The 24,812-nt window shown below is 37.0% G+C and overlaps 1 pseudogene; it reads right to left on the bottom strand.

Moving 5' to 3' along the window:
* Positions 1 to 3,632: 3,632 nt before the first annotated feature.
* On the bottom strand, positions 3,633 to 23,983 carry LOC120067658 (annotated as a pseudogene).
* Between the last annotated feature and the right edge of the window lie 829 nt (positions 23,984 to 24,812).

Raw genomic sequence — 24,812 nt, 5'->3', positions numbered from 1 at the left:
AGCAATTCCCTGGGAACTTCAACTCTCAGCAAAATAAACGGTTAGTACATGACAACAAATTTTATTTTTGGGATGAACCGTTTCTCTATAAACAAGGCCCTGAGTCCATAATGTGTTGATGCATTCCAGAGGAGGATACACAACACATCTTGGCTGAGTGTCATGACTCTCCTTACGGAGGGCATTTCGATGGGCAAAGAACTGCTGTAAAGATCCTTCAAAGCGGATACTTCTGGCCCACCCTCTTCAAGGACGTGAGGGAGTTTGTTCGTAAATATGACCGCTGCCAACGCACCGGGAATATTTCATCAAGGGACGCAATGCCCTTGAACAATATTCTTGAAGTTGAATTATTTAATGTTTGGGGCATTGATTTTATGGGACCTTTTCCCCCATCCTGCGGCCAACAATATATCTTGCTTGCAGTAGACTATGTATCAAAGTGGATAGAAGCAGTAGCTTGTGCCAGAAATGATACGTCCACTGTTTCTAAGTTTCTTACCAGGAACATTTTCATACGCTTTAGAACGCCAAGAGCCCTGACAAGTGACGAAGGTACGTTTTTCATTAATCGCATCATTTCTAAATTACTTGCCAAATATAATGTTAGGCACAAGATCGCTACCGCCTACCAACCACAAACAAACGGTCAAGCTAAAGTATCCAATCGGGAAATAAAATCTATCCTGGAGAAAGTTGTCAATGCATCGTGGAAAGACTGGGCACAGAGACTGGATGAAGCGCTCTAAGCCTACAAGATGCCCTACAAGACCCCCATAGGTATGTCTTCATACTCTCTAGTATTTGGAAAAGCTTGTCACTTACCCCTAGAGTTGGAGCACAAGGCTTTTTGGGCAATTAAAAATTTGAACTTGGACGCTGCGGGCGCTCAACGTAAACTTTAGCTCAATGAGCTTGAGGAGTGGCGATTGAACGCATATGAGAATAACAAGCTCTACAAGGAGAAGACAAAACGTTGGCACGACCAACGCATTAGTAAGAAAGAGTTTGTTGTTGACCAAAAAGTTTTATTGTTCAATTCACGTTTGCGTTTGTTCCCAGGGAAGTTAAAGTCCAGGTGGTCAGGACCATTCATCATTAAAACAGTCTTTCCATATGGAGCAGTAGAATTAACACGGGAGGATGGCACCAATGCGTTCAAAGTAAATGGCCAAAGAGTGAAGCCATACTTTAAAGATGGCATAGAACATCAAAAGTCATCTCTCGCACTACGTGAAGCCAGCTGAGGCCCGCGTCAAAGCATCCCTGCGCTCGAATCGACATATATCCCAGGGACGCTTCCTTTTTCCTTGTTCTTTTTGCATTATGTATTTTACCAATATTTTTTAGTTTGTTTGTTTGTTTGTCTGTGTTTTAAGATTGATTGTTCATTGTTATTGCCTTCATAAGCTAAAGATTTTACTTGTTTTTTTAAAAAAATTTGTGTATAATCAGGATGGGAATAACGGGTGCGTTAGACTTAAGTCTAACGCATGGCCCTAGACGAAAGGACGCATCTCGAAAATGCAAAGCACTCGAGTGCTTGGAAACCCAAGAACGTCCCTTCGACTGCACATTAAATGAGCGCCTGACGTCGCCCCACTCTCTCTCCCTAGCCTATAAAAATCCAAACCCTTCGTTTTCTTCTTCTTCCTTATTTACCCTCAAGCCCTCTGTGAAAAGAAAAGAAAAAGCCCTAGCCCTCTCATTTTCCCTCACTACCGTTCTACTCAAGCATCTCTCCGGCCACAATGTCGTCAGCATCTGATAGTCAGAATCAAACGATGAGCTTTGGAAATGACTCGCCGGTAAGTTCTTTCTCCTCATTGTCTGTTTCAACTTCGCCTCCTCCTAGCCCTCGAAAAACCTCAGAAGCCTCTGTCCAATCCAAATCTCTGCACGGCGGAGCAACCTCCACTTCCCAGTGACCATCTCGGTCGAAGCCTATCACAACACCCACAAAACCTCCTTCTAAGACTCCTAAGCCAAAGCCCAAAACCCCTTCAAAACCGAGGCAACATCTGTCATCTACGACTGCCAAAAAGCCATATACCCAAACTGCCCCACCACATTCATCCCAAACATCACTCCGGTGGGTGCAACGCATGACCCCATTCCATCATACCTTCATAACGCCCCATCACCAGCCATGTGTCCACGTCCTCCACTTTCAATCCAACCCTTAGCCACCATCTACCCAATTGAAATAGACGTGTCCAGCCAACCACCGCGTTCACCCATCTTCATCTTATCCCCTGGGTCGCCTCATACCCCATCAGGCACCCCTCCATTTACCCCACCTAGGCCCAGCTCTAACAGTCCTACGTCAGAGTGTAACCTTGAAGAATTAGCAAAATTGGCTCGATTGGACGAGCAAGAAGTGTTTGGTGCTATTTTGGCAAGCCTAAATCAAGGCCAAGAGGAAGAGCAAGTGATGCATTCCGACCCACCTAATGCATCACTTGAATTGGACAAAGCGGATACGCAATGATGCTCGAAGCAGAATTAGAAAAAGAAGATGAAGAAAGGGGATTTGGCCCAGACGCGTCTCAATCACGCCAAACTGACGTGAATGAAGGGCCCTCAAAAGCAAAGAGAGTGACAAGAAAAAGAAAATTAATCTTGGAGGAAGAAGATGAGCAGTCAGCATCCGGCCCTGAGGATGCAATGCGTAGGAGCTGCTCAAGGCACGACACATTAGAGAAAAACTTGGAAGATTATCAGCCCGCAAGGCAGGGCGAAGGAAGATAGCTCTCCAAAGGGAATTGGAGAATGAATTGAGAGAGTTGGCACGAGAAGCCAAGGAACATGTAGCGGGCAAACGCAAGGTAACCAACGCATTACCTAAGAAGACCACAGGAAGAAAGCATCAGCTCAATGATATCCTTGTATAGAAAGGCTTCTTTCCTGAATGCAACCCGCTGCCAGTATACATAAGAGACGCCATAAACGCAATGGGTTGGGGTCAGTTCTTCATTGAGCACACAAGAATTTGGCCCAACCTTGTCCCCTAGTTCTACAGTTGTGAGTTTGACATGAAGAAGAATACAATGTTTGTTGATGGGGTATTGGTGCGTTTCTCATCCGATAAGATCAACGAAGTGTTCAACATCGCTAGTAATCTGGACACAAAAGGCAACTGCATCTTGGAGCAACCAACGTCGAGCCAACTTGAAGATGCGTTAAGAATGGTAGCCAAGCCTGGAAGCAAGTGGCAAACATCTAGAAATGGAGCAAAGATGCTAGCTTCCAGGAACCTAAACCCAAACGCAAATCTATGGTATTATCTTATTAAGAAAAGCATCATGCCTTCAACGCATGATGAAACATTGTCGAAATAACGCGTCTTGGCTACTTTTGTATCATGTAGTGCATCCCTTTAGACGTTGGAAGAATAATAAGGGATCAGATCAAGGCCATCAAAACCAAACCAAGAGGACAACTGTATTTTCCATGGNAATAAGGGATCAGATCAAGGCCATCAAAACCAAACCAAGAGGACAACTGTATTTTCCATGGCTGATCTGTGCATTGTGTGAACGCAGGGGCATCCTTCTGAGGGATGATCATGAAGAGATCGATGGTCTGATGGACATCAAGTTAATCAGGCGTTTACTTCATGGTTCGCTGCATTAGCCTGCCTTGCCTCCCAAAGAAGTGGCAACCAGACCACGATCATCTAAATGTGCCCCCAAAAGAAGATGCGTCCAGCTAGTTGAACACAACGATAAAGCTTCAGAGCATGAAAATTACAAAGTAGAGCTTGAACTTACAAATGAAGAAGCGCGGCCAACCCTAAACCTCACTCTTCATGACTCACCAGTGGCCCCGTCAGAAGGGAGTCTTGATAAAACGCATCAAGAACCTACTGACATAGATCAAGACATCCCTTGTTCCCTTCATTCACCCTCACCAAGTCTAATTCCCAATTTTGTGCCTCCTCCAACCATCTTTGAACCAACTGGGTTAGGATCAAGCAACACAATAAATTTTGAAGACCCAGTTGGAAGAAGTGAAAAGCTAGCACCACCTCAACGCAGCACTGACCTTAAAGAGTTGAAAACTTTCATCAGTGATCAACTCAGACCATTGGCCGCATCCATCGAAATCCTTCAGCAACAAAACCGGGTTCTAAGAGATTACCTAAGGCAGAAAAACAAGAAGGATGCAAGACCAATTTGTTTATACAACGTAATACATTAATCAGGTCTTGGTTGGAATGTTTGCTCTGCCTCCACTACCTGCTCATCTTAGAAACCCATTGCGCTTTACGGATGAAGACCTTGCAGAAGAACGCAGGGATGACGCGCTAGCACAATGAATTTTTGGGGTGTGGGATTTTGTATTTTGATTTATTTGATTATCTTTTGTATTAGTTTGACTTGTTTGTTTATTTCATGTTATTCTATGAAAATGAATGAGAAATTTTTATCATTTTTTTCTTGTGTTTGACCTTAGCATACTCTTTTTTTGTTCTTTAGCTATTTTCTAGTCTTGTGCTTTACCTGACCTCAATGATATCAATTATATGAAATATATAAGTATAGAGCAGGCGTTAGGAAAATCAACAAAGCCTAAACATCCCTAAAAAGACTACATGTTTTCTTTCTAACGCATGTAAGCTCTAAATCAAAACTCTTTTCGCAATCTCAAAGCCTTTTTCGAAATTTTGTTTCTCTTTTAGCAATGAGGATTTAGCTCATCTCGAAATTTGGAATGAGGGAAATTCGAGTTAAGACGCATCAAACAAGTACATCATAAAGAAAGGAAACAAATAAGAAAAATGTTAAACGCAACTCCTCTGTCATTACTTCAAAAGAAAAAACCTTAAAGTGACATGAGTTAAAAAGTTAGAACAGGCACTTAGCCATAGTTGGATGCTTGCATGACACCCGTGGGGGCAAGCCAAAACGAAGTTAAGTCCTAGACTAATGCGTCCCATAGAACTCCTCTATCTAGTCTAAAGAAATTGTATCTTGAAACGCATGAATATTAGATATGAGTTTAGTTGTGAAGGGTTCTCACCTGTAATTGGATGCTCGCATGACACCCGTGGGGGCAAGCCAAAATGAAAGTGGGATACCTGGAACAACGCATGCGTAATTGAAAATTCATAATTTTTTTCTTTATATGGCATTTATCTTAAAAAGAGCATCTAATGCATTGCTGGTTTAGAAAAAACGGGAATGTTTGAGAAACGAAAGGAGTTGTTGATAAAAGGCTTGCTGCACCTGAAACTAAACATTATTCCTTTTAGAAAAGAGTCAATCTGTGTTACATTTTCCAAACTCTTATCTCAAGCTTATAATTGAATATGATGAGAGGTGAACTCTGCACACTTAAGACAAGGGAGATAACAAATAATTAGTTTGGAATGCTTGAGGACAAGCATTGTTCATATTTGGGGGTGGTTATAACTTGTAGAAATACAAGTTATTTTGGCTCTTAAGTTGGAACAACTATGGTTTTTAATGATAAATTCTCTTCATTTTTAGAAGAAACGCATGGAATTACTCAAACATTAGCAAACTCATGCAAAAAAAGTTTTATTGCGGCACTAATGCATTATATTGCAGGATTTCAACAAGAAGCTAACACATGAATAAGAAGTGTCGCAGGCAAAAGCTCTAACGCATGGGCCATGCATCGGAGGGAATTCAATGCAAAGAAGATTTATTGATGCAGGCTGTTTATGTCAAATCACCACTTGCAAGTATGGGCACCTGCAGCAGGCGGCGTCTGAAAAGCTTCTGAATGTCAAGCGGCCGAGTAAGGCATGGACTTTAATGCTGCCCATCACCAAGCTGGAGATGACCAATGCCTATAAATAGATGAAATCCCTCCAGAGTTCAAAGATACAAATTCCAAAAATTTTCAAGTTCTCACTCTCTGTATTAGCGTAGTCATGATTGTAGATCTTTAGAAGCTGTACTGTGGTGCCAAGACGATCAGAAGGGTTGAGAACCACTATCACTGCCGGTCAAGGAGTGGAGAAAGTCGAGCTTGAGAAAGACACTTCGTCCAATTCCTATACAAGTGATTGTACACAACTAGAATTGAGCCAAAGAGATACAAGAGATTGTACTCTGCGGCTTAACTCAGTTCCTTTCATCTCATTTATCACTTTCATTTCATCTGATTAAATATTGCTTTTGTATGCATCTATACTTTATGCAAAACTTCACTTCAAACGCCTAAGGAAACTTGATCAATTGGTAAAAGCATCCTTAGCTTAGATTATTTGAAAGAGTAAATAAGCCAGCATCAAGTAGAACGCCTAGTACATCTAGAGATAGACTTACTGGTGTTTATTGCATTCTGTGTTCGACGCATGCATCCTAGAGATAGGTTTTGTATGTTATTCGCATTGAGAAGTGTTGAATAAAGTCTAATGCATAAACAAAGACAAGCGAATCATCCCATCTCATCCACATCACACTCTGGTTTGTGTACATTCATCTTAGATCGACGCATACCACTTACATTAAAATCCATTTTCGCATGATTCATCACTCACTACTCAACTCTTTTGTATCTTCCTGCACAAGTACAACACCATAGTGTAAATAACACATTTCTCTCATACATTTAGGAAACCCCTACAATAGTTACAACGCAAGGTCTGCGTTAGCTTAACTGAATCCTTGAGTTCGACCCTGGACTTACCAGGAACCTAAATTGGATTTATACTGTGGTCTAATTTAGGAAAACTTGAACGTCAATAGGAAGAGTGCCGTGCGTTCTGTTGCACATCTCTAACGCACCAACGCATTACAAATACATAAACGCATCAAAGCATCAACACATCATTTATACTTAGAACTTATTGTTCCAATTTATTTTATACAATACACTCCCAGCTCGAATCACGATAGCAACAAACATTTACCACTCCCGTTATTTTGGGTTTTGATATCATGTGTATCTCACTGACTAGAATTATAGTTCAAATGGGAGCTTGTTGGGTTTTATGCTCTAAAACTCGTAGATAGTAAACGTAAATAATTGGTTGTCATCAATAAAGAATTAACGGTGTTATTTCAATAAATGTTATTGATTTTGTTATATTCATTTTGTCTTAATAACCCTAAATCTAATAAATTAACATTCTAGGTGTTTTATGAGTCTTGGACTGTATGTGCAGACATACAGGGATCAATGTTCAAGATACAGTCTAAAGGGTCTATAGTATAATGATAAGGCTGAGTTGTTGGGATTGGTGTCCTAATTCTCCTGGTAGTCTGGTAGTTTGTAAACACTTTGTAAATATATTGTTATTAATAAAAATAAGTGTTATTTTATAAGCATTTATTCAATCCAATAAACTAATATTCGTGGTTATTTTATGTAACTTAAGCACATATGTGGAGACATACGAGTGGATTGTGCCTTAAGTAATAATTGGTCTGTAGTAGATGGATAAAAGAGGGGTACCTTATCCTGATGACACTATGGATACAGCCCACTTTGTAGATGTTACAAGAGTTGTAAAGTGCTACAAATAGTCTGATCCTGAGCATTTATGTGGAGACATGCGAGCAGGGTATCCTATATAAAGAGTTTATATAAGACCGGACCACAAAATGATTAGTTTCTTTATATAACGCCATTGATAATTGAGACTTACATTTTCCTAGAATGACCACAGGTGACATGACCTTAATCCTGAGTGAGTTGGAAACTCCTGCTCATGAGGGCGGTTCTTTGATTTGTATGGGTGAGAGTGACTAAAATGCCAATTCAATAAGTCTACCATTTTTGGGATTCGTGTTATTAGGAAACTGGGAACTCGGCTAAACAAGACGGAATTCATTCCTTTCTCGAAGCAGGGGTAAGTAGATAAATTACTCCCTTAAGGGCTAATTACGGGTCTTGAACATAGTGGTCACACCCTCTCCTCACCCAAGAGGACTTAGTCATAGTAGGACTATGACTTATTGTTCATCAGAGGAATCAGTGGTACTTAAGGAGTTAGATATAACTATAGGGGCAAAACGATAAATTGGCCAAACTGTAATTACGAGCGATTTGTGAAGGGTCATCGCACTATTGATTGGTCATATGGACACAGAAATATATTTGTAGTACAAAGAGTGCAACCGTCGGTCTTTATGAAGTGCTTGACAATTAACAGATGGTGAATATCGTGATTAAAGAGTTTAGTCAGTTGTTCACGTACCTTTAGAGCTTCAAGCTACAGGTCCACAAGGTTCCCTTGGTAGCTCAATGGGTTCAAGTTGAGAATCAGATTTTGGGTTAGCTTGAACTGTTCAAATTAACAAGAGGAAATTCAATTATATGTTATATAATTGATATGATGTATTTGATACATTATTGGAGGAATTAATATAAATATGATTTATATTAAATACCATAAAATAGAAAAAGAACTATAGTTTATATGTTTCATATGATGAAATATTAAAACTATAGGTTATCAATATGATATGATAAGTTGGTTATTGTATGTATTTATAATATATTAATTATGTAGTAATTAATTATTCTTTTTCTTTAATAACCAAATTGAGTGGGAAGTTGTTGGAAGTTTTGTGGTGACTGTGAGATAAAAGAAAAATGGTTTTCCAAAATTCAGAGGTTGATATTTTCATTCGGTTTGATCTCAAAAAAAGGCTATCAAATAAAAGTGTTTTACTAAACGATAGCATAGAGAGTGTAAACGATCGAGTACCGAGTTTACTATAAGATAGTTACTCGTTTATTCGTTGCTACACGATCGAGTAGTAAGTTTATACGATAGGCTTCTTCTTACTAAACGATCGAGTATCTAGTCTATACGATAGACTTCATCCATCTCCCACTTACTTGATCGTCTACCTCCTTCATTCCTCTATCCAAAGTCTCACAAAGCCCACAACTCCTAGATTCTTACACCAAGAATACCAAAGTAACTCGTATGGTGGTGTTCCAGTTCCGCTCAAGGTTCAAGGATCGAGTTGAACTCGATTGTGACCGAGGTTCATCCAATCGTTCGTTGAGATCAAGTTCTAATCGTTGAGTTCGAGTTCATGCTATTGAACGAGTTGCTGAAAAATTAAGGGATACTTAAAGAAAGGTTCTTAAAAGGTTTGTATACTCTATTCCTTGTCTGTTCATTTAAAGAAGCATGTTGTAATTTATTGTTTTGCATAATCTGTTCCGCTGGACTATAATTGTTTGTGTTATTTCTTAATGGGGTTTTGAACGATTCGCTTCCGCTCACTGGTACTCTATTTAGAGTTCCTCATGGGTACCTTATCTTCGTGACACTATGGATACAACCCACCTTGTATTTGATACAAACACAATGATCCAATGTGTTTATATAGGTGACATGCGAGTGAGGGTATCCTATGCAATGAGTTTGCATAAGACTGGACTGTGAAATAGTAAGCATTAAATGTAACACCTTTGACTAGCTAGGTTTCCATTTCAATAGGATAACCTAGGCAATTTAGTCTTAATCTTGAGTCTATTATGAACTATTGTTCACGAGGGATTCTTCTTTGATTTGCATGAGTCAGAATGGCCAGTTTGCCTACTCAATAAACCTACCATTTTGGGGACAAGACTGAGTGGGGAACTAGGAACATAATAACACAAGATGGATTTTACTACTTCCCAACTTTAGGGCAAGTAGATGAGTGTTCTCTTAAGTGGTGTCTCCGGGACTTGAACAAAGGACTCTACCCTCTCATTGGCCTGAGAGGAGGTTTCTGTTTAATGGTTGAACCATAAACAAGTTATTCATTAGAGAAGCATTGATACTTAAGGATATAGAGGTACCATAAGGGTAAAATAGTAATTTGACCTAGGTGGTATTACAAACACTCGTGAAGAACTAACTTGCTGTTACTGATCTATATCCGCGAACACATAAATATATCTACAGTGAGAAGAGTGCAGTTGCAGGTCTTTAGTGGAGTGTATCCACAGTTAACGAATATTGACTAATTTAGTTAATGAGTTTAGCCAATTAATCTCATATCATTGGAGTTTCTGACCTGTAGGTCTATGAGATCTCCTTTCTAGTTCGTAAAGAGAATTAAGGTAACTATATCTTGAATTAAGTTTGAAATGTTCAAATTCACTTAGGAAAATAATATAATGTATAATGATACATCACAATATAAAGTTTATATTTTAATTAATCTTTATAATATAAATTTAATTTTGAATATGATTCAAAATTAATTTATGGAGAATTAAATATTTGAAAGAGTTCAAATATTAATTTAATATGAATTATATTCATACTAAAACTGTAGATTAAAATTAATGCGTATTTGATACACATTAAAACTATAGGTTATGAGAGAAATACAATTGAATGATTCAAATATAGGCTAAATTAAATAATTGATATTTAGTTTGGTAATTATTTAATTAGATAATTAAATAATTATTTAATTTAATTAACTTTGATTTAATTAAATTTATTGAATTAAAATTATAGGTTATGTGAAAGATGTTTCATTTAATATAATTTAAATGAAATCATTAATTAGTTAAATCAATTAATCAAATAACTCCCAGGGGAGTTATCTAAAATATGGGTTATCTCATGTTATCTTCATCTCTCTCCTGTTAGTTAAGAGACTTGCAAAACATAAGTTTTATAGGTGAATTGTATTTTGAACATAGAAAGGTTTTGTAGGTTTTTGCTCTCCAAAAATTCTCCACCCTCTTCCCATATTTAATTGGTTCCCACAAACCAAAAATACCAAAAGTTCTCAGAGAATAGGAGGGAAACCTTTTGGTGGTATTGATTAATCCCAAGGAGTTTTTTTTGGTGATTTCCAACCGAGGTTTTTATAAAAGTAAGTTTGTTCTCTTTCTCTGTAAAATTAATTTTATGCATGCTTAACCTAGATTAATATTATAGTAAGCTATTTATTTTTGGTCCCTGTAATGTTTCTGACTTTTCTAAGTGTGATTACTTCATGTTTCCTAAATTAATAACGAGTAATGGTCTTTTATTCTTCTGCTGCGTTAGGGCTTTCAACCCTACGGGTCGATGTAGGCACAACAGTGGGTGCAGAGGGAGGCATCATTTCAGTTGAAGCAAGGGGTCGATCTTGTTGTAGCTTTTCTTGATCAAGCTCGAGGGAAGAGAAAGTGACGTCTGTTAGAGAAGTTTGAGTCATAGGAGCAGAAGGAGATATCATAGCTGGAGGAAGAGACATCATTGATGGCAATTTGGTAGCGAACGACTAGTTCTTTTTAAAGGCAATGTTTCCTTGTAGCTTTTTGATCAAGCCAACATCGATGGCTGGCTTTACTTTACATCTGTCTTCATCCTTAGGTACTACCACTCCTGATCAAACCAATTGTGTCCAACACATTTCATATTAATTATAAATGAACTAAATAAAACATCTATATAGAAGTTTACACATTCTCTTTTTTATTACTTTTAAATTTCATGTTAGATATTTATTATTTAAATTTTAATTAAATTTTTTTGGAAACCAAACTAAAAATTATTCTATACGAGTCATTCTGTCAGTTGCAATATGTGGGGTGGGGGAATCAAATCTTTGACTTTGAGATTAATAGTACAAACACTATGCCAGCTAGACTCAATTTGGCAAATTTAATTGAAACTTATTAGTCTATTCATTTAAACATTTATGATATAAAATTTTTGGACCTGCATCATGTCCTTAAACTAGTTTGAACTAAATTTGGAAAATAGAATCTCTTATTCAGATTTTAGTTATATGATATCTTTATTTCTTTTAATTAAATTATTATAAAAAAATATTTAAGAAACTCAATTTGTAATTTAACATTTTATTTTTCATGAAATAAAGGTTCATAATTACTTTTACACCATGTAATTCTTGAACTTTAAATTTATAACAATTTAGTCACTAAACTTCAATAAGTAATAATTTAATCCTTGTAATTCTAACTTATAATTAGATATGTCCACGGGGCGAGGCAGGGATGAGGGAAGCTTTGTCCCCATGCTCCTGTCACCTCGTTGTCGTGCCCTTATTTTCCATTCTCCGTCCCACGAATTTCCCCATGGGGAATGAGGTAGGGATTCGGCAAGGAAAAAATTTTCCAACCTTGATTTTTTCTAATATTTTTTTTCAATTTCAATTTTATTATATATATGTTTAAATAATTAAAATATTTATAATTATCCTAACAAAGTCTACAATATATATATATATATATATATTAAAAATTTATAGTTATATACAAAAGTCGGGTGGGGCGGGGACACGGGGCGGGGTCGGGGCGGAAAATATAATCCCCGTCCCCGACCCAAATTGTCAATGGGGAAAAAATCCCACTCTTCCCCTATTCTCCATGTATTCGTGGATTCCTTTTCCCATTCGGGGTAGGTCCCCGAGGGACCCGACCCCATAGACTTTGTGAACATCTCTACTTGTAATTGACTTAACCCTATTATGAAAGATATTATTAAGATTGTGGTTAAGAGATTTACGTACGTAGATAAATAAATGTGTTGGGGATTAATTATTTACTTATTTGTTTTAATTTTATGAAGCATAAAAGCTAGGGATTGTTTGGGCCACCAACTTGAAATTAGAATAAGGTATTATTGTTTTTTTTTTTCTATATATATATTTGTGAGTGTCCAGGCTAGCTTATTGTACCCTCGACTAATCTTACGAAACAACGCGTCTGACCCTACAACATTTGAGTATCAGGAAAGTCGTAGGATATTAAATCGTAGGTAGGTGACCATTTTAGAAAAGTAGGGTATATTATCCACACCAGTGTTTAGCTACAATATTTCTATTTTAAATCTCTACAAGTGTTTACTATATACGTTCCCCATAAGGGGGGGGGGGGGGGGGGGTGCATTTGGTGCACGAGTTTGGAATCTTAAGTTCTGGGGATTGATTAGCCTGGAGTTGGGCTAGGAGGCTTAGATGGCTTGGATATAAGATAACCATTTCTCATAATATAACTACCAATGGAACTGTCCAAAGACAATCTCGTGATATGACCATTTATAGCTACATATATAAGCTAAAATCAAAATTAACTGTCTATTTGCCCAAGATAGTACCTTCCCCCATATGTATCCTTTGGTGTTCTTCTGACCCTCCTCTTGGTACGATCCATCCTCATTGACCCAAAAGTGTGGATTACCAGCGCATTGAACTCCAGCCAACTACAACGATCAAATATTCCCTTTTAACTTTAGAAGTTTATGCTAGAGACAAAGGTTATAGGTACAAAATTTATCTGCAGCATCTGGAGCTCTACTTTCTTAATTTATCGGCCATTTATAAAAATCTTTGTATTTCCATTGCTAGCATCTGCCTTAATAGGCCCCCCAATGTTAAGATGAAGAGTAATTATCTTTGAAGATTTCTGTCCTTCCTGTCAAATAGATTAGAAAGTTTAATTTAATAACCAAGAATTACATCTTGAAAATAAGAAAAGGAGGAAAACTCAAGATAACAAGATTCACCTTTCCCCATAGACTAGAAACTTTGTCATACCACGAATTTCCTGGTTTTAGCTTCTTTGGTGGGTTGGGGCAGGTCTATAGCATTGTAAGCTCCTCAAAAGATAAAGGTTTCCCATTCACACAAACATACTCTGGTGGCAGCTGATTCGCCTCACAACAGTTCTCAGCCTTCATAACCTGTCGAATCTCTAACTCATTCAGCAGTCTCTTAAGCATTCTGGAACATTTTCCTAAATTTCCTCGCTTAGACTCAAGAATATGAAAACCTACGCAAGTAACACATTTGTGACCTTTAGGCATTGAACCCATAGCTCTAAGCACACAGTTACTACAATACTTGGCATCACACACGATGCAGACCTCCTTTTCAGTAAATCGATTCCCCTTGCAGCATCGATAACAAGATCAACTCTTTCCTTTTCTTAGTGGTTCTCTTCTCATTCGCAATGTTTCTGGCACATCCTGACTATACTCTTCATTATATGTATAATCAGACTCAGGGTCAAGAAATGTTGTAGCTGACCGCCTACCATTACCACCTCCCTCATTTACAACTTTCATAGATGAAACGTAGGAAGATGGTGTTGGAAATCAAGACAGACGTAGCGGAATTAGGATCTAATTACACTCTAATTGCTTTAAATTTAAAAGAAAATAGCATGCAATTTGAAAGAAAACAATAATTAAATTTACTTTTTAGCTTCCGAAAACCGCTCTTCTTCGCTAAATCTTGACCCGAACACAAACGGACCACCACTAGAGTTGACCTACTATCCTCTGGTCTCAGAATCGGGTTGTGGAACCTGATGGATGAAGAAAACCGAGAGAGAGAAAAGAGATGGAAAATAATATGGAATTTGGATAGGGTTTGGGTTTGTTTTTTCAGCCCAATTTTGAAAACAAAATTGTTAAATTATCAAAAACCTTTAATTTAATTTCAAAAGCCCATTTTGAGAAAACCATGCAACAATTGTATGAACCAAATTCATAAAAATCCAACACCTATAATCCACTATCTTAGTGGGCTTAATGTCTCCACTATAAGCCAACACCTAGCCCACTATATTGTTAGTGGAATTATTCAATAGAAGTTTGAATTTTTCCACTAACTTTAGTCAAAGGGCAAAATAGTCATTTGGTCAAAGTCAAACTTTGACCAAAAAGACAACATTTTGACTTTTTTATGATTTTTTTCGTGTTGACTAATTTTGACCTCTCGAGCATGAATCCACATTCATTTTCTCGAAATTCAAATCACATTTGAATATAAGGTCGGTCTAAGTTTGACTTTTCAAAGTCAAAAGTCAACTCTTCGACTTTTTACATCTTTGACAATTTTCATTATTTTCGAGCTTCCGAATATGAACGTATTTATATTCTTGATATTTAAATCACATTTAAATATTAAAGTTGTATCTCTAAACTGAAAAACCCGACCACTATATCACATATACTTGTCCGTTTCTCTCTCTTCACATAATTCGAACAATTCGATTTATTCTATCATACTGTTCTAAGTTTATTCCATAGGAGCTAGTGGGGGAACCTAATGGACAGATCATGGGCTTCAACGATGCGAGATTAGCAGGCTAAACTCTGTAGACGGAGCTAATCAACATTCGTTAACTAACGGGTCATTCCACTATAGTCCCGTAGTTGCACTCCCCTCACTATAGATATATTTGTGTCCATTTGATATAAGCATGATTAGTAAGCTAATCCTTCACAGGTTGTTCATAATCTCGGTTGGGTCATAAAAATCATTTTACCCCCAAGACTACATCTTGTTCCTTAAGTTCTACTGATCCTCTAATGAACAATTGGTTTAAGGTCCAACCTATAAACCGAATCCCTCTCAGGCCAAGGAGAGGGTGGGGCCCCTTGTTCAAGACCTGGATTCAATACTAAAGGGAACAACCTATCTATTATCCCTATAATGGATAGAAGTGAATCCGTCTTGCACCCTATGTTCCTAGCTATCCACCCGATCTTACCCTTGAAATGGGAGGCTTATTGGGCCTGCGACGATAAGTTGCCTTCACCTATGCAGATCTAAGGATAATTCCAAGTGAAAAGGAGTTCATAGTTAGCTCAGGATTAAGATTAAGTTACCTAGGTCATCAATTAACGAAATAGTTAATTTTATACATAAAACGGCATTTAGAACGTAAAAAGTGACTATTTCATGGTTCAGATTTATGTAAACTCTTTACATAGAATGCCCCCACTCACATATCTCTATATGAACGATTCAGGATCACATCGTTCGTACTAACTACAAAGTTGGCCGCATCCATAGTGTCTCCAGAATAAGGCACCCAACCTTATTCATATACTATTGACCATTTTGGCTATATATTTGAACTTGATCCAAATTTATGCACTACATAAGTTCAAACTACATTAAATAGCCCCAGGACTTTAGTTTATTAGATTCAAGATTACAATTTTAATAACAACTTTATCGAAAAATAAAACAGAATATGTTTATTAATTTACAAACTACGAGTTTTAGGACATAAAATCCAACAAAATCTCACTTGGACTAAAACTCCTAGTGGAGTATCACAATGTTGAATTTAAGTGAGAAACATATGAGTATAATAAACATATGAATACATAAACTAGGGCATATATCCAAAAGTTCTCCCACTTGTCCTAGTTTACAAACTTCGTAGACCTAGACTCTGTAGGTGACCTTCAAACACTTTAGCCAAGAGGGCCTTTGTAAAAGGATCAGCAATGTTTTGCTCAGAAGATATCTGGGTTAATATAATGTCTCCACAATGTACAATCTCCCGGATCAGATGGTATTTGCGCTCAATATGCTTGCCGCGCTTGTGGCTTTTTGGTTTTCTTGAATTTGCAATTGCACCACTATTGTCACAATATAAGGTGATAGGCAGATGCATATTTGGTACGACTTCCAAATCTATCAAGAATTTCCTCAACCATACTGCATCCTTTGTTGCTTCACAAGCAGCTATGTATTCAGCTTCCATTGTGGAGTCCGCAATACAGTTTTGCTTCACACTTTTCCATACTACTGCTCCTCCGTTAAGAGTGAACATTGATGAAAAAAATGAAATCCAACCCGTGAAGAGCGTAATCGCCTGAAGTGGAGGGCTACCTTTAGGAAGGAAAACAGAAGTGGAAGTTCTTGTGGGTGGGGCTATGAAAATGAAACACCTGAGAAACTCTATGGCCAGTGCTTGGGATTGTAGGTCCCTTACAGTTATCCGTTTAGTGGCACTTCAAGACAAAAATTTTATGGTCTGGATCTCTCTGGTAAAAACTCCAGATATAGACTTTCTAGCATCTTTATCGGTTTGAAAATCAGAGTCAGTGTATCCAGTAAGGATCAAATCCTTAGTACCATACACGAGCATGTAGTTCCTCAATCTTCTAAGATACTTGAGGATATTTTTAACGGCAGTCCAATGATCATATCCAGGATTGGACTGATACCTACTGACTATCCCTATCACGTAGCATATGTCAGGTCTAGTACATAACATTACATACATCAGGCTCCCTACTGCGGAAGCATAGGGAATGCGTTTCATATCCTCAACCTCTTGAGGTGTCTTAGGACATTGATCCTTTGACAAATGAATTCCATATCTGTAAGGTAACAGACCTCTTTTGGAATTCTGCATCTTATACCTAGACAACATTTTGTCTATATAAGTTGCTTGAGACATGGCTAGTGTTCTGTTCTTGCAGTTCTGAATAATCTGAATCCCGAGAACATACTGCGCATTTCCTAAATCTTTCATTTGGAACTGCATTGCTAGCCATTTTTTGATGTCAGTTAGGTAACCTACTTCATTCCCAATGAGTAGAATATCATCAACATATAAAACTAAGAATGCTATAGTAAAATTGACGATCTTCTTGTAAACACAAGGCTTGTCAACATTCTATACAAAGCCATAAGATTTGATCGCAGTATCAAATCTTATATTCCAAGATCTAGAAGCTTGTTTCAACCCATAAATGGATTTTTGAAGCTTAGAAACCTTTTGTTCTTGACCTTGTGCAATAAACCCCTCTGGTTGAGCCATACAGATACTCCTCAAGATCGCAGTTTAGAAAGGTTGTCTTGACATCCAATTGCCAAATTTCATAGTCATAAAAGGTGGCAATGGATAAGAGTATTCTAATCGACTTAAGCATGGCAACGGAAGAGAAAGTTTCTTCGTATTCCACTCCCTCTCTCTGGGTATAACCCTTTGCCACAAGTCGAGCCTTAAAAGTCTATACTTTACCAGTTTGGTCTCGTTTTCTCTGGTAGATCAACTTACAACCAATTGGTTTTAAATCATTTGGTTGATCTAAAAATTCCCAGACAGAATTGAAGTACATAGACTCCATTTCGAGGTCCATGGCTTTGACCCACTGATCACAGTCCACATCTCTTATCGCCTGTTTATAGGTTGATGGATCCTCTATGCAATCAGGTATGACAACTTGTTTTTCTATTAAACCCAAGTAACGGTCAGGCTGATGAACAACTCTCCCACTACGTCGAGGCATTCTCAACTCTTGAGAAGGATGTGACTGATCAGATGTACTAGTTTTATCTATTACTTTAGTAGATGATTTAGCTCTATCTGTAGCATTTTGGAAATTTCATTCAATAACTAAGTCCACTGCGAGTTGATGACTTCTTAATGTGGTTTCCTCTAAGAATGTGACAATTTGTCGTAAAAATACCTTATCTCTTGAGGATGTAAAATAGACACACTTTTGTGTTCTTTGGTTAACATACAAATTACACTAGTTTCGAATGACGTTCCAAATTTTTTTTAGGATTTTGCACCAACAGTTGTGCGGCAATCCAAAATCCAAAGATTGACGTAACTGCCTTTATCGCACTTTCATACTATAAGGTGTTCTCTGAAAACTATTTAGAGGGAACATTTATTCCAAAATATAGTGAGCAGCGCCCTCTAACGCATGTCCCCAAAGGATCAGTAATTCAGCAAAGCTCATCATTGAGCGAACCATGTCCAACAAGGTTCTGTTTACTCTTTCAGATACAGTTCTTCTGCTGAGGCATATATAGGTCAGAGAGTTTGGGCTTTGATTACGTGTTCTATCATATAGTCCGAATCTTAAGTCTATGTACTCCCATCGATTTGATCCCGTAGTGTCTTTAATTTTTTACCTAAACTAGGTTCTCAACCGTCAAGCCTTATACTTCTTTGAACTTTTCAAAAGAATCAACTTGTGTGATAGCATTAGGTAAATTATGCCATACCTTGAAATAATCATCAATAAAACGAATGAAATATTCATACTTACCTTGAGCTTTGACATTCATTGGTCCACAGAGGTCCCGAATGTACGACTCTAAGGTATTGCTCTGAGACTTTTCCAAGTAAAAGATCTCTTAGTCATTTTTTCTTAACAAGACTTCGACATGGAGGTAAAGAATTGTCTTCCTAACTAATTTAGAGTCCAATTCTTAACCTAATCTCTCAATCCTATTGAAGATTTATGTTGACCAAGTCTTTAAGTCCATAATAGGCATTAGAAGAAACTTTTTTGTCTTTTATTCTGAAGTTTCACTGTTCTAAACATCTCAGTATTTAAGACAAATTTTTGCCTTTAGTTGGTCTTAACTTATATAAGTTATTTTCAAGTATAACAGAACAAATTTGAATACCTTTTCTGAAAATGAACGCTTCATTAACTTCAAAAGATATTTTATACATTTGTTCCATAATACAACTGATAGATATTAAATTCCTTTTCATAAGAGGTGCATACAAAATATCTTTAAGTATGATATATCTATCGTTAAAAAAAAACTTTAATTCTCCCACTGCTTCGGCCGAGACAACCTCTCCTGTTCCAACCTTGAGGGTGATCTCGCCTTCTTCAAGCTATTTTTAGGAACTAGTTTCCTGAAAAGAGAAGCAAATATGATTAGTGGCTCCTGAATCCAATATCCAGGTTGAGGTATCATCCTCCACTAAACATGTCTCAGCAACAAGTAAATCATATTTACCTTGTGTTTCTTTCAAGGCAGGGGCCTGAGGACATTCCTCTATTAAGACAAAGCTCAAGTCATCTAATACTAGTGTTAAATTCATATTGTTTTTCCATGTTGAGTAATTATCGCCGTTTAGTTTCTCGGAAGCTAAGAGTTGATCTAGATTGCTAGTCATGCTGAAAAGAAAAACATATCCTTTTTAGTAAAAAAAAAAAAACATTAATCTTTTAAATCCAATCAAGTTTAGCAAAAATTCTAATAACGTACCCTTCATTATTATATTTTGCAACGGTATTTCAATGGTTTAGAATAACCTCCACCGAGGGGTGATCGATTATTCCTCCGTTGAACCAAGACTATCTTGACTAGATACTATCACCAGGATAGCTCTTATTCCTATAGCAGCTCAGTTATCGCTACTTTAGTCAAGAATTTACTAACACTTAATAATTCTTGTAAGTGTGACCCTTCATTTTCAGACATCGAAGATCTGAATCATTATGCTCCTGAAGTTAGAAAGACAAGAACGAAAACGGACCTGATTGGTAAGGTCGCTTCAGGGCAGACATGCAGGCGCATTATAGGAATCTCACGGTGCGACCTAATGGAAGAGACCGTAGGATGTGTTGACACACTTCCTTCTCCCACTTACTATGAACAACTTCCCCTATTCACCTTGGTATTGACTCATGAAAACACTCTCCGAATGGAGTCCGCTCCCAGGGCGGCCCAAAGCAAAGCATGAATCTCACGGTGTGAACTCTTAAGGACGCTAGAGCTAAAAGTACATTACTTCTCTCCAACTGATGTGTTCTAGACGGTTAGAGTATAAGATACTTAGCGATACATTTCAACTAACTAAACATATCCTAAGTCTAGGTGATTCATCCAAGTATAACTTTTATACTGGATTTTTAACCTACGATGTCTAGGTGATAAACAAATTTTATTACCTCACACCGCTCATGGATGCTCATAAAATCGGTTTAACCTAAACCAAGACGTCGACTGATCATCAGTAGTAGATGTTCTTGAAACGTCAACTGTAAAAACTTCACCTTATCAATCTATTACTTTTTGTCATATTGCGGGGTGAGTTTCTTGATAAACTCGTCCTTTACAGATATGCACTTTATTCTGAATGAAAATTTGAGTGATCGTCAGCTCGATGGTTAACTAAACCTTAATGAGCATGTCATTTATCAATTTGTTATTAGATTTTAGAGTCACTAGGTTTCATTTAATTAACAGATATACGTACTATGAAAATATATATTTATAACAATTATAACCTAAGCATTCTAATCTATTAACATGCTTTCCTTTCAATCAAACATCTTTATATATTAAAATTAAGCATGCATAATATATATTTTATAACACTTATAAGATATAAAAAATGCATGTCACATGCTTTTCCAATGGTGGGGTTTTAAAACTATATGGCATACTATATTCACACATAATCAAACAACATTATACATCACATGCATAATAGGTAAACAACACTAAAGTGGACCAATTTTGGCATTAGAAACAAACAAATAATTAATTTATTACAAAATTCTGCAATCAACTTCCCGGAATCGGCTTCAAACACTTTGAACCATTTTGAACCGGCCAAAAAACTCCCGAACCGGCCCAAAAATTCCAAAAACCAAGTTGAACCGGTCAACCAGGTCAAACGGACCGGTCCAGACCGTCTAGACCGATTGGTCAACGGCCACTGGCGCAGTCAACGGAAGTGCGGGTTGGGTCAATGGAGGCAGAGTGGGCGCACGGGTGCTCGGGGCTCAAGCAGGCGGGAGGCGCATGGGCAGCTTCAAACAGGGTCGCGCGAATCGAAGTGGGCGGGCGCTCGGGTTGGATCCGACCGGGCAGGCGCGTATGCAAGGCTTCTCCAAATCAAATTGGATTGCTCGGGCTAGCGGGTCGAGTTTGGGACACCTCCTCGAGTCTAGGAGCAGAATTCGGGTCTGTGAACAAATTTTCTCCAATTTGCTGCTGTTCTCTCTCCCGGAATCAAGAAATTACAGCCTAATTTCAACTCTAATGACTCCAACAAATTTACAAACCCTTTTTCGTACATTAATGCTCATAAACATGTGAGCAATTACAAATTTCCACAAGAAATTTAGAGAAAAAAAATGTCAAAATCATAATAAATCCACTTTAGTCCATATTTCATTCAACACTTGAATAGAAAGGAAAAAAACACCTACCAAAAGCAATTGAACGTAATTCTAACATGCTCTGATACCACATGTTGGAACTCAAGACATACATAGTGGAATTAGGATCTAATTACACCCTAATTGCTTTCAATTTAAAAGAAAATAACATGTAATTTGAAGGAAAAACAGTAATTAAATTTATCTTTGTAGCTCCCGAAAACCGCTCTTCTTCGTTGAATCTCGACCCGAACACGAACGGACCACCACTAGAGTTGACCTACTATCCTCTGGATTCAGAACCGAGTTGTGGGACCCGATGGATGAAAAAAATCGAGAGAGAGAAAAGAGATGGAAAATAAGATAGAATTTGCGTAGGGTTTGGGTTTTTTTTTTCAGCCCAATTTTGAAAACAAAATTGTCAAATTGTCAAAAGTCTTTAATTTAATTTCAAAAGCCCATTTTATAGAGAAAACCATGTAACAATTGCATGAACCAAATCCATAAAAATTCAACACGTATAATCCACTGTCTTAGTGGGCTTAATGTTTCCACTATAAACCAACACCTAGCCCACTATATTGTTAGTGGAATTATCCAACAAAAGTTTAGATTTTCCCACTAACTTTAGTCAAAAAGCAAAATAGTCATTTGGTCAAAGTCAAACTTTGACCAAAAAGTCAACATTTTGACTTTTTTATTTTTTCCGTGTTTGACTAATTTTGACCTCCCGAGCATGAATCCACATTCATTTTCTCGAAATTCAAATCACATTTGATATAAGGTCGTCAAAGTTTACTTTTCAAAGTCAAGCAACTCTTTGACTTTTTACATCTTTGACCATTTCTATTATTTCTGAGCTTCCGAATATGAACGTATTCATATTCTTGATATTTAAATCACATTTAAATATTAAAGTTGTATCTCTAAACTGAAAAATCCGACCACTATATCACATATACTTGTCGGTTTCTCTCTCTTCACATAATTTGAACAATTCAAATTATTCTATCATACTATTCTAAGTTTATTCCATATGAGATTAGCTGGCTAAACTCTTTAGACGGAGCTAATCAATATTCGTTAACTAACGGGTCATTCCACTATAGTCCCGTAGTTGCACTCCCCTCACTATAGATATATTTGTGTCCATTTGATATAAGCATGATTAGTAAGCTAATCCTTCACAGGTTGTTCGTAATCTCGGTTGGGTCATAAAAATCATTTTACCCCTAAGACTAAATCTTGCTCCTTAAGTTCCACTGATCCTCTAATGAACAATTGGTTTAAGGTCCAACCTATAAACCGAATCCCTCTCAAGCCAAGGAGAGGGTGGGGTCCCTTGTTCAAGACCTGGATTCAGTACTAAAGGGAACAACCTATTTATTATCCCTATAATGGATAGGAGTGAATTCCGTCTTGCACCCTATGTTCCTAGCTATCCACCCGATCTTACCCTTGAAATGGGAGGCTTATTGGGCCTGCGATGATAAGTTGCCTCCACCTATGCAGATCTAAGGATAATTCCAAGTGAAAAAGAGTTCATAGTTAGCTCAGGATTAAGATTAAGTTACCTAGGTCATCAATTAACGAAATAGTCAGTTTTATACATAAAACGGCATTTAGAACGTAAAAAGTGACTATTTCATGGTTCAGACTTATGTAAACTCTTTACATAGGATGCCCCCACTCACATATCTCTATATGAATGATTCAGGATCACATCGTTTGTGTGGGCCGCATTCATAGTGTCCCCAGAATAAGGTGCCCAAGCTTATTCATATACCATAGACCATTTTGGCTATATATTTTAACTTGATCCACATTTATGTCATTACATAAAGTTCAAACTACATTAAATAGCCCCAGGACTTTAGTTTATTGGATTCAAGATTACAATTTCAATAACAACTTTATCGAAAACAAAACAGAATATGTTTATTAATTTACAAACTATGAGTTTTAGGATATAAAATCCAACAGATGGATAGTCCGTACTCAGTATTGATTATGTGGAGACCCAGTCAACTTGATTGATATCATTGAAATCTATGCTTTCCTTCCTACAATTTGAAGCTATCAAAGAACCTGAGCTTCGCTGCGATTTATTAAAGATTCCAGAAAACTCTATCATGCAAGAGCTCCCAGCGTCACCTAATAACTCAGAAGAATTTCCTTGACTGATCGATGAGCAGGAAAAAACCATGCGGAGGTGGCCGGTGTCGGAGGTGATTTTTGTGGACAGGTAGATCTCGGTGGCTTCAAAGATTTGATTTGGGGATATGTCGGTGGTCTCTTCGATGACGAGAGTGAAGAGAGGGGAGTGCAAGTTGAAGAGGCGACGGATTTAGGGATTTAAGGATATATTATTTAATAAAATAAGAAAAAAATAACATTACACCTTTAATGTTGGTTTTAAACCGACATTAAAGCCCATCTTCAATGTCGGATTAAAACCGACATTAAAGATTCGTTTTTTTTTTAAACCGACATTATACATATGATTTCACTTTTTCCAACCGACATTAAAGTTCGAATTTCTTCTAGTAATAACTGTGTTTGGAGTACAGGTTTTGGGAGTCATGGTTTAAGAAGCCTATGTTGGAAGTGTAGGCTTAGGAAGCTTGTGAATTAAGTGCAGATTTTGAGTTTATGAAATATTTTCTTGTGTATAATCAATGATTAGCTTTTAGATTAGTTGAAACTTGTCATGTAAATTATTTTAATATAGTTAAGTTTAAAATAAACTAAAAAATCTAGAAGAATATTTGTTTTTTTTTTTTTAAAGAGATTGACTAAATTTATGATTCTATTTAATTTATTGTCTGAATAATTTAGTATTTTTACTTTACTAAATCTTGAGATAAAACTTCATAGACTTTTGTCACTTTAACTAATTTGAAAATGATCGATTTTTTTTTTTTTTTTACCATAACATGCTAACTTCAAATTGAAATAAACTAGCATTTTAGTCTTAAATTCAATTATAGAAAAACTATAAATTTTTTTTTTATCAAATTACATTTGAGGAATAAAAAAAATAATAAAGTTCGAGTTTTAAATTTTATTTGGCACTAAGTTGTTACCAACATTTAACCATTTACATTTAAAAAATAATTCTAAATCTTCAAGCTAGTTAAATTTACCAACGAAAAAAAAATGAAAATATTAAATC

Source organism: Benincasa hispida, chromosome 12 (assembly GCF_009727055.1).
Source record: "Benincasa hispida cultivar B227 chromosome 12, ASM972705v1, whole genome shotgun sequence".
In the NCBI taxonomy this organism is placed as follows: domain Eukaryota; kingdom Viridiplantae; phylum Streptophyta; class Magnoliopsida; order Cucurbitales; family Cucurbitaceae; genus Benincasa; species Benincasa hispida.
The sequence above is the reverse complement of the archived record's forward strand: the minus strand, read 5'-3'. Positions and strand labels throughout refer to the sequence as shown.